The sequence below is a fragment of the Bubalus kerabau genome, chromosome 9 (assembly GCF_029407905.1).
Source record: "Bubalus kerabau isolate K-KA32 ecotype Philippines breed swamp buffalo chromosome 9, PCC_UOA_SB_1v2, whole genome shotgun sequence".
Lineage (NCBI taxonomy): Eukaryota > Metazoa > Chordata > Mammalia > Artiodactyla > Bovidae > Bubalus > Bubalus kerabau.
In genome coordinates, this window is record NC_073632.1 from 33804786 (window position 1) to 33822927 (window position 18142).

The 18142-nt window shown below is 41.7% G+C and overlaps 1 long non-coding RNA gene across 2 annotated transcripts in view; it reads right to left on the reverse strand.

Moving 5' to 3' along the window:
• Positions 1-6135: 6135 nt before the first annotated feature.
• Positions 6136-18142, reverse strand: part of LOC129619703 (uncharacterized) — a 38885-nt gene continuing 26878 nt past the window's right edge. The window contains exons 5-6 of one of the 2 annotated variants that reach the window (XR_008698045.1): positions 8836-8962; positions 6136-6445 (exon numbers count right to left, since the gene is read on the reverse strand). This is a non-coding gene — a long non-coding RNA (uncharacterized LOC129619703). Of the gene's footprint in view, positions 6446-8835; positions 8963-11522; positions 11658-16584; positions 16695-18142 lie in introns of those variants that run through there. The other variant, XR_008698047.1, reaches the window with a different exon arrangement.

Genomic DNA, 18142 nt, shown 5'->3' on the forward strand with positions numbered 1-18142 from the left:
CCAAGGATTGTGTGGACGCTTCTCTTCCTGGCAGAGTGAATCTCACCAAGTGAACCTCGCCCAGTCCTGCCAAGATGCTACTTCTGCTCCTGCTGGGAGAAAGAGAAAGGGGAGGCACCAAACACACAGAAAGTCAGGACAGGGATCCATTCTCAGAGCAGACAAATCTGGCGAAGAAGTAACATGTGAAAACTCTGGATGTCCTTGGAGTTAAAAGCACGCACACTTGTTCAGGTCTCTGCAGGGATGGGCTTGCTGCTCGTAACCACATCCTGTGCATGCTGAAAACCTCCAGTGGAATGTCATACAGCTTGTGCGCCAACAATGTCACCTTCCAGCCAGAGCCGTGTTTTCTATTTTGAAGAACAATTTCCAAGAGGATGTTTTTCTTTTTCACAGCAAGTCCAATATCAGGCTGAGTGTGTTTGTAGTGGGGAAAGGCGGGGAGGGGGGAGTCTACTTCTAAACAAAAGGTTGTTTACCATCTTATCTTTTGAACTAAATATAGAGATTTCCCTCAAAACGTGTACACCGATGACCTACGAATGTGGTGAGTTCAGGACAAGTAAGTGGGGACCTAAGCCGTTGTCCACGCCCAGGGGAGGACTGCTCCCAGGTGACTGTGAGAAGCCTGCAAATGCCAGGACAACCTCAGGCCAGCACAGGACATCCTAGGAGGACGTATGTTCAAGTTACTCGGTAGCACACAGAACATGGGTGTAACCTGGGCCCAGACAGTCACGTCAGGCTTCCCAAAGGAAGGGGCGTGCGATAAGTCCCATTGCATCAAGACTAATCAGGTACCTTCAGTTTTTAGAAGAAGCACCCTAGATTTGCTCTACATACTCTTTCAGCTACTGCCAATTTTTCCAGTCTGCAGAGAAAGTTTTCTAGAGTGTTCCATTCATTGTAGCTCCTTTCCTCGCTCATTCACTTTTCCACTTCCATCTATCTGCCTTTTGTCCTACGCCAATCTCCTGAATCCACTCTGGGAAAGTCATCAGTCACCTCTTTGGTGTCAAAACCTGTGGATGCTGTTTCAGCCTCATCTAACTCAGCTTTTCAACAGCATTGGACACCGTTGAGCGCTATCTTCTTCTTGAAACACTCACTATACATGTACAGTTGCATCTGCCTGGATGAAAAAGGCCATCTTTCCTTGTCAAAGGTGACATCTGTCAAACACAACAAGCTGAGCACCGAAGGGGTTGTGTCTGCCTTCAAAGGCCTCAGTTATATCCTTACAAAGGATATGCACACAGGTGAATTATATTCCTGCCATGTATCCAGTTACAGTTACCAAAGATGACAGCTGCCTAATTCACCAGCAAGCCTAACTGATTCCACCTCTCGTCTACAGCCATCGCCCTAGTTCATGCACCCATTGTCCAGTATGCAGACCACCTTATCCTCCATCAGCTTCTCCACGTTTTTCATATTTGTCTTCTCTGATCCATTCTTTACAAAGTAGCCAAATTTATTGTTTAAAAACAATATCAGATGTCTTAAACATCTCCCTTTTGCTGAACTGTTGAAATCATATCCCATTTTCCTTAGAATTAAATGCAATTACTTCAGCCTAATTGCAGCCCACTCCAGTATTCTTGCCTGGAAAATCCTACGGACAGAGGAGCCTGGCAGGCTACAGTCCCTGGGGTCACAAGAATAGAACATGACCAAGCGACTAAACCACCGCCACCACCTCAGCCTACAGAGAGTTCTGTGATCTGGGCCGGCCTCACCTCTCCAGGCTCTTTCTTTTATGCTCCTTACCTGTCCCCTTGCCAGTTTTCTGTCTTTACCTTATGTGACCTCGGCCCAACATATCATCACTGGAGATTACATCTTCCTATCCAAAAGTTTTCTTTCGTGGCTTCCCTAAAGCTTTCTCCCTTGCCTGAGTACAGAGCTTAGCCTGTTGTTCTCATAGAAAGTGTGCCTACTTCTGTTACATAGTCACCTGTGAACATGAACAGGAATATCTTCTCCATTAGACTGTGGTATCCTAGAGGGCAGGAACTGTGTCAGTTTGGTCCTGAGTCTTCAGTGCCTAGGTCAGTGTCTTAATCAATAAATATTGGCTTACTGAATTTTGAATGAATGAGAAAATTTTCTTCATGACAGTTTAACTGTGGCAGAAACTGTTCATTGCCTCTAATATCTATTTTTCCTCTTTCATTTGTACCAGAACCCTGAATGTGTTCAGCTGAAAAACTGTATTTCCCATCCCTGGCAGCGTAATGAGATGGAGGGAGAAATCTCTATCAATACTTACTTACGGAAAACTCTTAAGAAAGAAGGGGCACCCTTTCTTTCCTTTTTGTTTCCTCTAATGTGACATGAATGGCTGCAGCTTTATCAGCCGTTTCATGATCTTGATAATGCAAGGCAAAGAAGCAGAAGAAAACAAGACTGGTCCCCTGATATATTTTATAGGGTAACCACACCAGCGTTGCACCAAATACTGCTGGACTTCTTAAATGTAAAATAATGGACCCTTAAACTGTTCAGTTCCCTCTAGATGGCTCTCTGGCATTAGCAGAACTTAATCCTAACCTGGCATCCCAGGTGGCTCAGTGGGTAAAGAATCCGCCTGCAATGCAGGAGACACAAGAAACGAGGGTTCGAATCCCAGGTAGGGAAAATCTCCTGGAAGAGAGCATGTCAACCCACTCCAGTATTCTTGCCTGGAGAATCCCATGGGCAAGAGGAGCCTGGCGGGCTACAGTCCACGGGGTCACAAACAACTGGACATGACTGAAGCAACTGAGCACACACACAGAGTCCTAACCTACACCACATCCTAAAATAAAAATTCTTAACAAAGGTCATCACTCCTCAGCGCTGGAGAGTTGGAGACTTTGGTTGCCTAATTTACTCCCTGCACAGAGGAAATAGGGGACAGACAGCACAGATGGTCACTGTCATGTTTGATGCCCATCTACTAGTGGATTTAGTTAGAACAATGGGCTCCTGTAGAAAAAAATAAGAGTTTATCAAACCAAAACACGTGATTATTCAGTGGTCAATTTTTAAGGGGAGTGACTGGATTAAATCTACACTAGGTTATTCAGAAGGGTAATTGAATTACATAAACCAGTAAGGCTTCCCTGGTGGCTCAGTGCATAGGAATCCACGTGCCAATGCAGGAGACACGGGTTTGATCCCTGATGGGGGATAATCCCACAAGCCGCAGAGCAACTGAGCCTGTGTACCACAACTATTGAGCCTGTGCTCTAGAACCTGGGAGCTGTGACTACTGAACCTGTATGCCTTAGAGCTCCACAAGAGAAGCCACCGCAATGAGACACCCCCACACTGCACCCATAGCATGGCCCCTGCTCTCTGCAGCTAGAGAAAAGCCCTTGAAGTAACGAGAACCAGCACAGAGAAAGATAAATGCATGAATAAACAAAATTATTGTTTAAAAAGCCAGTTAATTTAGTCCAAGCAGTTGTTTTCTTTTAAATAACATTTAAATTGCAAGTTGATCATTTTAAGACCAAATGGAACTTTGGTCACAAAACAGGACATTTCAACACCACAGGATCACTTGGCCCAGAAGTAGTCTAGGGAGTGCCTTCATTCCAAGTATGGGAGCTAAAAGTCACATTTGGAAGAAGCATCGTGGATCTACAAGGCATGGAGCACAACAGGTAGAGATGCAGTCTGGGTGGGAACTAATTTTTAGTATCTCGGAAAAGCAGGCAGTTGATTTATTCTTAGCGGGCTCAAAAGATTTAATGGATGTAATCTTAAAATACATTTTCAAATAATTTAAATACCTGAAGTATGTGAAAGAGTCCAGACTCCTGCATTTACACTGGAAAGTTTGATAAGCTGGAGTTTTTCCCATATAGGCACGCAATTGATTTAACTATAGGCTTGACCCATGGAATTCCCTTGTCAACTGACAGCCATGAGAAAACCCACTCTTGCAGTGGAGTCCTCCTGAAAATAGAGCAGACACTTCTTGCCCTTTCTCACAGGCCTCTTGGCTGCAGGGAAACAAGAATGCCCTTTGTCAAGGCATACCCAGGAGGAGCACTTTGGAGCTCAATTTTCTCATGGTGTTTTCAAATAAAAGGAATGACGATAATTCAATTTGAAATATGTCCAAGTGTTTCTAGCATCATCCCTGGGCTGTGGTATGTTTCTGAAGCAAATAAGATAATAAGGAATCAAATATGGAGAGTCAGCTAAGTGTCTAATATCCTAAAAAAATGGCCACTTACAGATTTTTGCCATTGTTTTCTTTTATCTCTCCTTTTCTGAAACAACGTGCTTGATAACCTGGTCACCTGAACCAAAGAAACATATGAACAGAAATGGTTACCAGATCATGTCTGTGACCTCAATGTATCTCAATATATAAAGAAGCCATTTCTTCAGTAGTTCTGCAGTTTAACTGCCTTCCAGGCACAGTGAATGAGTCATGAGTCCAAGGAGGTTTAGATGGAGAAAGGGGGCCCGGGTCACCGCCCATACAGACAAAGCCTACAGGGCGATAGGACACTCAGTTTAGATCAAACACTGAAGAGTATGTGAAGTTGTTTTCCCTTTCTTCAACCATATACTTACCAATTAATATCTCTGTTACTGTTACTGGTTTAATGCTAATGGCTGAAAACTATTTTTAAATGAACACATGAAGTGTTTTCAATTCTGCTGAATGCCATTTACATGCTATTCACATACCAAGAAGGTTAAAAGAACAGGCTCTGCAGTTAAACCGCCTAGGATCAAATCCTAGCCTGCCTGCCTGCCCTCCTCCAGGGGATCTTCCCAACTCAGGGATTGAACCTGTGCCTCCGGGCAGGTTCTTTACCACTAGCACCACCTGGGATCTACCACTTACTAGCTGTGTGATCTGGGAAAGTTAGTTCACCTCACTGTATTTATTTTGTCATACGTAATCAACGGAAATTATGGACAGCAAGTTCATTATATATAGTGCAAGGCATCAAATACATAGAATGGAAATCCAATTGCTATACACACGTAAAAAATTACAGTGTTACAATTAACATCTGTGTACGAATGAATCTAAAGCTTTGGAATTAGTCTATTTTCGTTTTCCACAATCATACAGAACTCTGCAGGTAAAATGTCTTTAACTGGATAACATCAAATAGTCTGGTAATTCATTTAGCCTGCTGCAATGACATTACAGATGTGATTATAAAATTGCAGGATGAATTGAGGGAAAAAACCCACAAACTGCTATGCCAAATTTACCTATCAAAAGAACTGCTGACATTCCAAACTGTTACTTTGTGAGACTTTTCTAAAATTTATTCTAATGTGATTCTAATTGTTGAATATATTCTTAGTTCTTCTGTTGAGGAAGACAGTTTATAGGCTACAAGGCAAAAAGTAATCAAATTATTTTTTTTTCCATCACATCTGACACTGATTGTAATTATTCCTCAAAATCCTGCTTAGCCTTAAAAAGAATTGTTAACAATAACATAAATCCAAAGAATGAATAACTGGCCCTGAAAGCAATAAATGAATTTATTCCCCATTCATCCATAAATATTTACTTCAATGCACTACTAAAGATGCTTTTACAATATCAATCACACTGGCTTAAGCAAAATATTTTAACTGATTGTTTTAATAGGAATGTGTATAAATTCCTGCCTATATGTAATTAAATAGAAGCTACTCAAATCAGTTTATAGACACAGGTCAAACTTGAAAGGATCCACAAAGATGCATGCTGAGGAGCCCACAAGAAAATAGTGGCAAACGTACTACTGTTTATAAATGGAAGGGAAGTTTCAAACATTGGTAAGGTAGACATTATTTGAATTTATTATCCTTTAGTGTAAGTTTCCCCTGTGGCTCAGCAGTAAAGAATCCACCTGCAATGCAGGAGCCTCAGGAGATGCTGGTTCAATTCCTGGGTTGAGAAAATCCCCTAGAGGAGGGCATGGCAACCCGCTCCAGTTTTCATGCCTGGAGAATCCCATGGACAGAGGAGCCTTGCGGGCTACAGTCCAAGGGTCGCAAAGAGTCAGATACGACTGAAGCGACTGAGCTCACATCTTTTAGTGTTATGTTTAAGATTCTCTGTTTAGTTTCCTGGGGCTGCCATTAAAAAAAAAAAAAGATCACAAACTGGCTGGAAACAGCAGAAATTCATTGTCTCACAGTTCTGGAGATTAGAAGTCCAAAACAAAGGTGTTGGCAGGGCCATGCTCTTGCTGAAGGCTCCAATGAAGGATTCTTCCCTGTTTCTTCCTTAACTTCTGGTGGTTTCCAGTGATCCTGACGTCCCTTGGCTTGTAGATACATCACTGCTCTGTCTCCACTGTCACGGGGCATTCCTCCTGCCTGTCTGCATCCAACTTGCCTCCTTCTTCTTACAAGGACACCCAGTCACGTTCAGTTAAAGGCCACCCTACTCCAGTATGACCTCATCTTAACTTGATCACATCTGCAAAGACATGTTTCCAAATAAGGTCACAGTCACAGATACCACACTTTTGCAGGAATGCAATTCAAATCATAATACCTTCTGTGTCAATTTAGCTAAGCTATGGTTCCCGGTTACTCAATCCAACACATAGATGATGCTGTGAGGATGATTGTTGGTATGATTAAAGTTGATCAGAATCAGTTTGCTTTATGTAGGGAAGATTATCCTAGATAATCTAAGTGGTCGTGATTCAACCAGTTGCAAGACCTTAAGAGCAGAACTGATGTTTCCCCAAGGAAGACAGTCTACCTGTAGACCATAGTGTCAGCTCCTGCCCCAGAGTTTCCAGTCAGTCCTCTTGGATGACCAGTCCTGCAGACTTGCCTAGCCAGTCCTTGCAATCAGGTAAGCCAATTCACTGTAATAAATCTCTTAACATATGCACATACGTATCCGGTAGACTTCCAACTGATACAACACCTAAAGGAGTATAAACTTCCTCAAATCAGTATTTCCTCATTCAGAAATCATTTACTGAACTCCCAGAATGGTACAGGGGTTAAGTGTGTGGACGCTGGTGTTAGGGTGCCTGGGCTCAAAGCCCTTCTCCACTGCTTACTGGTTCTATCACTTTTGGCAAAGGAACATAACTTCCCCATGCCTCAGTTTCCTTATTTGTATGAAAGTATGTAATAACAGTGTCACTTGATAGAGGAACTATTAATAACATTGTGAATACTTCCAGCAGTTAGTACTAGCTAATGTTTGTTACCAGCGGCATCCTGGCTCTGACTTGTATGTACCAGCTCAGGAAAGCCAGTTGTAAACATGTCTTCTCAAGTCCATGTTCAGTTTCAAGAGATTTGGTAGCTTGAACTAGGCTGTGAAGGGAATATTTACACCAGGATAATTAACTAAATTGACAAACACTGCAATTCAGGGCTTTTTTTTTTTTTCAGAGCTGGATTACTAGCATAATACTTATACTAATGTCTGATAGCCCTTGGTAAATAGTAGTGATTATCATAGGTAAAGTGTAATATGAAAAAACAAGTGGATACTGCTGGTCCTTTATAGTTCTTTTGTACAAAACAAACAAACAAAAAACACCCCTCCTTCAACACACTTCGCTGACACCTGCCAGGAAATCATCATACTAAATTAAAATATTAAATTAAATCTGCAGTATGAATGGTGACAGCTAGAGTTACATACTGCATAACTCAGACAACTAAGTACACATGGTAGTCCCGCAAGAAACAACACTCAGTGACCATTTCATTTCTCTATTACCGTTTTAAAGGCAATTTAAAAAGAGTGATTTCCCTCGTCCCATTTTAACCTCAAATACATTATAATCCTTGTAAAGAAATGGCTGGAAAATAAAGATATTTCTCAAATATTAATAAAAGGAAATGTTTTCTATTCCAGGACAATTTGAAACAACTTTTCAGTGCAGAAAAGGACCTTAGCAAGAGCATCAGAAAGATAAATAACCAGTTACTGGGAAGAGCAAAGGTGAAGGGACGGGATAGGCCATATATTTACAGAATATTTTTTTTTCATATTTATTTATTTGGCTGCACTGAGCCTTAGTTGCGGTAACACGATTTTTTTTTTCTAGTTGACCCATGCAAACTCTTAGTTAGGACATGTGGGATGTAGCTCGCCCACCAGGGACGGAACCTAGGCCTCCTGCATTGGGAGCGTGGAGTCTTAGCCACTGGACCACCAGGGAAGTCCCCTACACAATATCTTGACTCAAGCTGGGTAATACACAAGAAACAAACCACCACAATAATAACAGAACTTCCACATGAAAGGGCCCTTAGAAAGTAGTGAGAGCTGAATCTCTCTTGCTAGCGCCCAAGTTTGCATGAAGATGCCTGAAGTTCAGCCCTCAACCTGAACTGCTCCATCCACAAAGCCAGCAAGTCTTCACAGGCCCAGGGCAGCCGTCCTTGCAACGCACCGTGAAGACAGCCTCCCTACCACATTCCCGGTGCCTCCACAGGGTCTGCTGCTTCCCAAGTCTTGAAGACACAAAACAAAACCCCAAGGGCTGCATTAACAAGGGCCCCAAACACAGGCAAGCAAAGCCAGCAGTTGTGGCAAAGCGTTCTGGATTCCCATGAGAAACTCTCTGGATCTGGTTCATCGAAGTCACAGGAGACTGCGAACAGGCAGCCACAAAGGGTTTAAAAATACTGTGGCTGAAAAAAAAAAAACCAAAATAAAATAAATAAAAATACTGTGACTGCTGGAGATTTCCCTGGCCATATTTAGTTCACCCGCCTCACAGGGGTAGGAAAGGGCTGGAAAGGGACAAAGGGAGATGGTGGGAGAGAAAGGGTGCTGCTCTCGTTAGGAATTAGGATGCAATACTGCAGCCACCTTCCTGTTCCCACCCCAAGGCTCCCTGGAGCGCCTGCTTCTCTCCAAGGAAGCTGCAGTACTCCTCCGCCATCCCTGGACATCTGCTGGGCTTGTCTATTTTCTGCTACAGGCAGAGAACAGGAAGGAAGAGTTTGTTTCCTGTAAATAGAGGGAGAGAAAATTACAGCTATTATTGTTTTGACAACGGAAGCCCTCCCCGAAGTTTGCTCCACAGTTCATTCCTGACAGGCATCAGGTCTGAGTTGCGGCTCTCTCGGCAGAAAACTCCTCCCAAGGGGTCCCCAGGGAAAGCTGAAAGCCTTGATGGCTTTGCATTAGGTGTCTAATGGCATAACGATGTGATTCTGGGCAATCCTGATATCGGGCTGTGGAAATGGAATGCAACTTTGATGAATGTTTTGATGCAAAACCTCTGCTGCCCTCGGTGAGCGTGTTAGAGCCTGACATACAGACACCAGGGTTGCAAAGGCCTTGATAACACAAATTATCTATCTGTTAACTACTTCCCCTTGCTCCCTGTTCTCCCAAACTTCTTTTGAAGATTCTTGGCTTTTTAAACTATAGACACATGCATATTCAGTGCAAGGGCTTCCCTGGTGGCTGAAATGGTAAAAAAAAAAAAAAAAAAAAAAATCCATCTGCAATGCCGGAGACCTGGGTTCCATCCCTGGGTCTGGAAGATCCCCTGGAGCAGGGCATGGCAACCCACTCCAGTATTCTTGCCTGGAGAATCCCCATGGACAGAGGAGCCTGGCGGTCCACAGTCCACAGGGTCACAAAGAGTCGGCCATGACTGAGTGACTAAGCATAACACAGCACATATTCACTGAAAAGGTATAAATTATCCACAACACACTGGGTATCCTGCCTTCTACTTTGAAAATGTGACGTGTCTGCATGTTGTTGGGGATATATTTGACCGTGATCCTCAGACATACATTTGTTATTTTTAGATGTTTTAAAGTCACCTTTTACATGACTGGTATTTGAAAAAGAAAAGAGGAAGGAATTAGCCAGAACTTAGATTGGGAGCCAGGGAAGATCTATGACTATGTGCATTTCCTAATGAGAATGAGATTTGTTACTCCAAGGGAGTGATTTTCTCCTACTGGTAGGAGAAATAAACTTAATTTTGATCGTGGAAGCAGGATTCATATTTTTGTCAAATATTGGAAGCAAGTGTTGTTTAGATATTTTTTTTTTGGCTGAATTTTTTAAAAAATTTTTTGCTGATTTTTTTTTTTTTTTTTTTTTTTTTTTTGCAACAGTAACAGAACACCCTAAACAGAGTTGTTATGGGATCACTTTTACTCTCAGCAAGCAGATGGCGCAGTGGTAAAGAATCCACCTGCCAACACAGGAGATTTGGGAGAGTAAGTTCAATCCCTGGGTGGGCAAGATCCCCTGGAGGAGGAAATGGCAACCCACTGCAGTATTTTTGCCTGGAAAATTCCATGGACACAGAAGCCTGGACCATGGCTCTCGAAGAGTCAGACACGGCTGAGCACAGCAGCAGACTGCGGCAACGCACCCTTCATGTGTCCTCCTTTACTAGCTGCTCCTTCTATCGTTCTCTGCTAGTCCCTTGCCCTCAGCTCCACCAGGAAAAATAGCACATCCCAAGGCTCAATCTCGGTTCCTCTTCACTGTTCTTCCTAGGATTTTGGCTTTAATAATATCGATATGCTGATGGCTTTCCAATCTGTGACTCTAGGCATCACCTGTCACTGGGATTCCAGATTCTTAGAAGTCACAGCCTACCTGATGAATCTACATGGTCATCTTACATCTCAAATTTGACATGCCTAAAACAGAGCTCGTGTTTTCCCCATCTCCAAACTTGCTGTTGCTTTGTATCCTTTTTCTCAAAAATGGCTACCACCAATCACCTAGCTGCACGATCAAGACATCATCCCCGAGTCTTCTTTTCCCTTTATTGCCAATATCCAATCTGCCAGAAATTTCTCTTCTTTTGATTTCCAGTTGACATCCTCTGTCTTCCTCCAACACCACGGCGGCTCTCCCAGTCCAAGTCACCTGACCTACTGCAGTAGCCCCCATCTGACAGCTGTATTAAACACTTGTACACCTAAAATCCTTCACATACAGTAGTCAGGGGCTTCCCAGGTGGCACTGGTGATTAAGAGCCTGCCAATGCAGGAGGCTTAATACATGCACGTTCGATCCCTGGGTCAGGAAGATCCCTTGGAGGAGGGCATGGCAACCCACTCCAGTCTTCTTGCCTGGAGAATCCCATGCACAGTGGAGTCTTGTGGGCTACAGTCCATAGGGTCACAAAGAGTCAGGCACAACTGAAGTGACTTAGCACACATGCACAGTACCCAGAGCGGTCTTTTGAATATGTAAATGAGAGAAAATAATTTATTTGCTTAAAGCACTTTAGTACCTTCTCATTATACTTCAAATAAAATTGAAATACCTTATGCTGACCTGCAAAATCCTGCCACCGGTGATCTCTTCTATAGACCTAACCCCCTTCACTTCTGCACTCTACCATCTCTCTCTTCTCCAGAGCCTTCCTTTCTCCACTTGAACCTCCACTGGAAATGTCCTTCCCTTAGAATTTCATGCCATTGGCTCCTTCTTGATACTCAGATCTCAGTTTAGATGTCATCTTCTCAGAGAGGTCTAATGCTTCACTATTTCTATCACTGAGCTTATCACTGCCTGGTAGTTCCTCATTCATTTGTCTGTGTATTATTTCTTCCTCCAACAATATCATAAGCTCCTGTGCGCAGAAGCCTTGTCTTCATACCCAGTGATGTAGTCTATGTACCTAGAAGGTTTCCTGGCATGCCCTGATGCTAGATAACTGTTGAGTGAATGAGAGAATCAATAAGCATATTCTCACGGGGTGATCTGTGACCTCAGGAAAGACTTCCCTAAAAAAGTGTTGCTTGAGCAGAATCCTGAATGATGAGTGGCAATTAATGGGAAGAATTCATCCAGAAGAAGAAGTGAGAAAAGTCTTCTAAGTAGAAAGAACAATAGGTGTAGAAACCTGGAGTTGGGAAGAGCACCCCACCTTTGTTACAGCGTAAGGAAGGACCCTGTTCAGAGTGTGTGGACAGAGGAGAGCAGTGTCACTTGTGACTGGGAGAAGCATGCAGAGCTTCTAGACAAGATAAGGATTCCCAATTTTACTAGCAAGGCTTTGAAAACCATTGTGTGTTTGAGCAGGCAGATGCCATCTTAAGATTGCTTTCTAAAAATATCCCTTTGTCTGCAGTGTAAAGAAGAGGCTGGGGCATGGGCAGGGTGGCTGTTGCTCTTCCTGCCATTAGGGTGCTGCTGCGGTAATCTAGAGGAAAGATCATGGGAGCTTGGTGAGACCAGTGCTGGAGGAGAATGAGAAGCTGGGACAGACTCCAGAGACAACTGGGGCTTCCCTGGTGGCTCAGCGGTAAAGAATGTGTCTGCAATGCAGGAGATGTGGGTTTGATCCCTGGGTCGGGAAAATCCCCTGGAGAAGGACATGACAACCCACTTCAGTATTCTTACCTGGGAAATCCCAAGGACAGAGGAGCCTGCCAGGCCACAGTCTATGGGGTCGCCAAACACTCAGACATGACCTATGAACTAAATGACCACCACCAGAGCCAATTAGGAGGGGAAAGAATTCGTGGTGTTCAATTCCATAAAGGTAGAGTGATGGAGGGTGGGGAAAGATGGTGGCCTTAGGCCTGAAGCTCAAGTTTTTGACTTGTATGCATACTTCAGTGGAGGGTGGCACCATTTATGGAGAAAGAGAACATGAAATAGAATTAGAATGACAAAAAATATCAAAGTCTTGATTTTCTATATATTGAATCTGAATGCCTTTAATACATCTAAGTGGAGATGTGGACATAGACAGCTGGAATCAGGTGTAGGGAGCTCAAAGAAAAAATATGGTGCGCAGGAGATATAAATTGGGGAACACTGGTTATAATCGATGCACACTGATGTCAAGGACCACATTAAATTATTTAAACTTGCTATGGTAGCTAACACACAAATATAAGCTACTGTGACCACTGTAAGTGGTGAGTAGGTATGAAGGCAATTTGTACATGTTATTTTAAAGAAGCAAAATGAATGTTCATTTGGAAAGCTTTTTATTTAAGCTTAGTAGAAAAAAAAATGAATTAACAGGAAAATCATATTTAAATTTGCCATGAACATTCACAAGTTTTTTCTGCCAGAATTTCAAATTGGTTAAAAATTACCTCATTAAAAACCCTTCAGATGACTACTTCCTTTATGGGCCAGTTTATTGGGATTCCAAAGCTAGGTTAGTAATGGAGCAAATGTACCCTAAAGAAACATTTTTATTGTAATTACATCACAATTGTTTTCTGGGTTGAATAAAGATAAAGAAGGAAGCATATGTTCCTTACAGCACAGAGTAGCAGTTGCCCACCTTGCAAATCTGACTCATCTCTCATCATACTCCAAACAAGACAGCCTGACATGAATTGATTGGAGTAGAGAGGGTGAGTTTATTGTGTTTAAGTTTGAATTGTTTTAAGTGAGACATAACACGAGTATGAAAGTGTGTCAGAGGAGGCACGCATGGTGTGAGGGTATCCATTCCATAGTAATGAACTATACAAGTTTCCTAGCGTTGCCATAACAAAACTCCACAAACTGGATGCTAGAAGTCTGAAATTAAGGCGTTGGCAGTCCATGATCCCTCCAACTCTTCTAGGACAGGAGCCTTCCTCGCCTCTTGTGGCCCCAGGCAGTCCTTGGCTTGTGCAGTCCTAAGTCTCTGCTCCTGGGTCTGTATGTCTCTGTGTCTTCATGACATTTTCCCCCTTGGATCTCTGTTTTCTCTTATTAGGACACTAGTCATATTGGATTGGAGCCCACTAACTTGAATATGACCTCATCTTAATTCATTACATCTGCAAAGATCCTATTTCCAAAGACGTTCCCATTCACACATATTGGGAGTTAATTCTTCAACATGTCTTTTTTTTAGGGAGATGGGGAAGGAACACAATTCAACCCAGAGCTTGAACTATGGGAGCTAATGGAAATGCACATGTGAATGTGCAAGTGAGGGCTCAGTGTATGTTTGTGTGAGTGTGTATTTGTGTGAGTGTGCATTCACGTTGTAAAGAACTGTAACCAAGTAAACAGTTCCTTGATCTCTATTCTGATTCCTGGTTTTTGCTTTCAGTGGTTACTTGGAGAGCTTTTATGCTGTCCCATGACTCCATTCACAATGAGTAATGGATTGTTTCCGGGCTCTCACTCCCATTTTTAATGAATACCAACACTAATTAACTGACAGTAACATGGAGTTGCTCCTGGCGGCATGAATCTCTCACTGAGGTCATAACGGCTGTTGGAAATGTAATTTATTACTTTGTAAGGCACATTCTGGGACTCTCAGTGTGAAGACCATTTTTGCCAGTGCCAAGGCTGTGTTAGGCAGACCTTTAAGGTAATATGTTCCATAGCTCCTGGGCCTTTGCATAATAATGCATCAAAGTCACAGTGGTTCCGCTGGAATGCTGTAAAGATTTCCAACCACAGTACCATTTGCTGGGAGGGACAGATGAGTACTTTTTGAACCAGGACTCCCGCTTATATCCTGAAACCAGAGAAAGCAGGAGAACACCCTCAGTTATCAGGACACAGCGTGTATTGTTAGTGTTATTTGTATTATTAGTCTTCGAATTATTCTGGGAGTGAGAAAATTGCATCTCAGGAAGAAACAGCGCCCTATAAGCCATATCAAGGATGTGTGATTAGGAGAACAGCAGGCACCCGGGCCCTGGTGAGTCCTGCAGTGAGGTCACTTGGGCACCTGGCTTCAGGACCCAGCTCTGGACTCCCCGTGAACTCTACCAAATTAGCTGTACACGAGGAAGCCGTCTTGCTTCTCTAGAGGATCAAAGTAGCTGGACCCGGTCCCAGTGTTCTGTAGATAAGCAGGTCACAGGATACGTTTGCGCCCTGTTCTACTCCTAGCACACCATGCTGCGGATGCCTCTGTATTTTCCAGTTAATATCCATAGAGGGAACTCGGGTCCACGTGCTTCCTTCTCTTATCTGCACTAATCTGGTGACCTGAGATCATTTATGTACCCTCCACTCTTGTTACAACGCCTCTGGAACCATGTAACATTTTTTTCTCATGTCTGGGGCTACTGTTCCCAACCAAGTCCTTTTATCCTTTGTACTAGTAACAGCATCTCCTTGTAACACTTAACATGCTTGTCTCGCCAGGGCAGCCTGACAAGGGAAAATATGTAAATATGATTTTCAAAATGACGTCTGAATAGTGGAAAATCACAAGACTATCCAGCCAAAGTAGTAAGAACAAAGACAGTGAAAAGATGTATTAACAAAAAGAACAAAGAATGGAAGAGAATAACATGAGTTAGGATGAATTTTAGCTGTTCAGTGGCGGGTGTTATTGGTCAATATTCCATGCTTAGATTTGTTCTCCTTTTTCTGACACTCAGTCCTCATAGACAAAGACCACACTGTACATCCATCCTCATATACAAATATGTGGTAAATGTGACCATGAAGTTTTGAGACTGACTTTTTGAAAAATGTCAGAACTTAAATATCCAAATTATTCTTTTCCTTAATCCTGGAAACATGTGGTCATTCCAATGCAACTGTATTTATCTAAAAGCCTGTGAAACTGTTCTTTTAGAATCATTTTTGAATTTAGTTTGTGAAAACTAAAAACAGAAAGCATACTCATTACTTTGTGTTATATCTGACATACATCCTCAAACTGTTTAATTATCTGGAATACTTATCATATTCAAGAGACAGTCCTAAACATCTTATCTTTAAGTCAGCCCCTTTGAATGAATTTTTGCCATTATGTTTTTAATTTATTAGGTATTTTAATAGTAAAAGTAATATATATTCATTATAATAAGTCAAATATATGTATAAGGAAAAAATAATAATCTCCATCCTCTTCTCTCCCACAAATATCACCCTCACAAATGAATAAAATATGGCACATCTATACTAAAGAAAATAAACAGCTATATGTATTAACATGAGGGGATTCCAAAGGCATACCTTAAATAAAAAAGAAAGAAGGATAGAGTATACAGTATGACTTTATTTTTATTTTAAATTCTGTCTATAAATGAATGTATCTGTAGCATGGAAGCACCATATTTTATTCAAGTATTGCCCTATAAGTGGATAGTCAGGATATTTTCAGTTCGTTTCCACTACAAGCAATGTTCCAGGAAACTTCCTTAATCATAGACACCTTTAGAAGATCTTCAGAAGAGATCCCCACTGTTGGAATTCTGGGATCAAAGTGCATAGGTTACATTTTTTTGTTACTCCTAAGAAGAAAAAAATTCTTAGAACTGGTAAAGCATAATTGACATTCAATTTGTGTTTCTGTATTCTCATGATAAGGAAAAAACTATCTAGATTATTGTTCAACATTCAGGGAGCACATGTTCATATGACACAGCAAATCTATCGCAGTCATGGGCAACTGTGCTTGTTAAGGCAGTCACTTACTTTATTTCTCACTCTTGAGTGTCTAAAGCCAAGCTTCAAAAGGAAAATGACAGTGATATGAGAATAAAGGAAAAAATATATCCAACTACACTATTAGATAAGACCTAACAAAAAGTACCCAGAAGATGTCAATTTGATTATTCTGTTTTATGACCCCAAAGTATACAATAATCCAAGCCTAAACATATTATTAAATCGTTGTAAACTCTGTCTGAAAAAAGCTAGCATTTCACCTGTTTGTGACTTTCTCTGATTACTCAATAAACACCCACGATAGCGATGTCTGTTTCATCACTGGGTCATTCTTCCAGCGCTATCACCTCCCTAATGTCATCACAGTGACCTGTTGGTACATAAGATGCATACTGATGAAAATACTATATGCCAGTTTGCAAAGAGTAACTGGTACAAAGACCATCAAATAATGTGTTCACCAGTAGCCATGAAATCTTGTCTTCCATCTGTAATTATAATTTAGTGCTTTCAGTGGTTCAGGAAAGAGGGAATACTCTTCATACTTTATAAAATAATGAGAAGCAAGGTTATTGAGAACTGGAGAAGAGTTCTAGTATGTCCCATAAAGTATAAATTATATTTCATATGATAAATATTTATTGAGTGCCTCCTCTCTGCCAGGAATAGTCCAAGGGAGAAGGAACATAGAAATGGAGTAACCAGTCACTGCCTCCAGTAAAGGCAAGAGACAAACCAGTAGCCACATTTCCAGCACAGTTTGGGAGGAGAGGTGATGGAGATGTGTACAGCTTGCACTGGAAACCCAGAGACCGGTCCGTACAGATCCGAAAATAGTCTAAAACACTCACTGCCTTTGGCAAAGAAGTCCACAGAGCTGAACATTAATTTGCTAAATAGTACAGAAAGCTCAAAGATTAAGTCAAGTAACAAAAAAATGATATAGTAGTAAGTAGGAAATCTGCAAGGTTACAATTAAACTCTTCATTTTGAAAAACCTAAATACACACTCACATATATTTATGATGGAGCCCTACCAGGACACTCATGCTGGGGACAGGAACAAACAAACTTTCTAAATTGTGAAATAAATTTATCAGATAAAATTCTTCTTTAGCCACATCCACATAATAATAAACCACTGTACCATGAGGTTTGACTGTATTTCTACAATCTTAATAAACAAAAGTCATTGAAAATAAAAATCTTTTTATTTAGTTTTTACTGAAAAAGATAGACTTCTGTGCGACACAGCAATTACAGCTTCATTAGGCTTCATAGACGAGTTACAAAACTTTTTTTTTAAACGCTAAAGAATCTACAAAAGTATCCCAAGAAAATTTTTAAAAATTGATACATCTTTAAGAACACCCGCATAACCCACTTTTAAATGGAAACAGTAAATGATGTGGGTGTAACAAAGCACTCATAAAATATTTCCATCAGTGTTTACTTTTAATCCAAAAACAATGATCCAGGACTTCCCTGGTGGTACAGTAGATAAGAATCCGCCTGCCAGCTCAAGGGACACGAGTTTGATTCCTGGTCTGGGAAGACCCCACATACTGCAGAGCAGCCAAAGCCCATGCACAACTACTGGAGCTGGTGTGCCCGGAGCCTGTGCTCCCCAATAAGAGAAGTCACCGCATGAGAGGCCCGCGCACCACAACAGAGAGCAGCCCCTCCTTGCCACAGCCAGAGAAAGCCTGTGCAGCAACGAAGACCCAGAGCAGCCATAGATGAATATAAATTAAAAAATAAAATAAAAACAAGAACCCATAAAACCACAAATTTAACCCTGAGCTTTGCTTTTGGAAA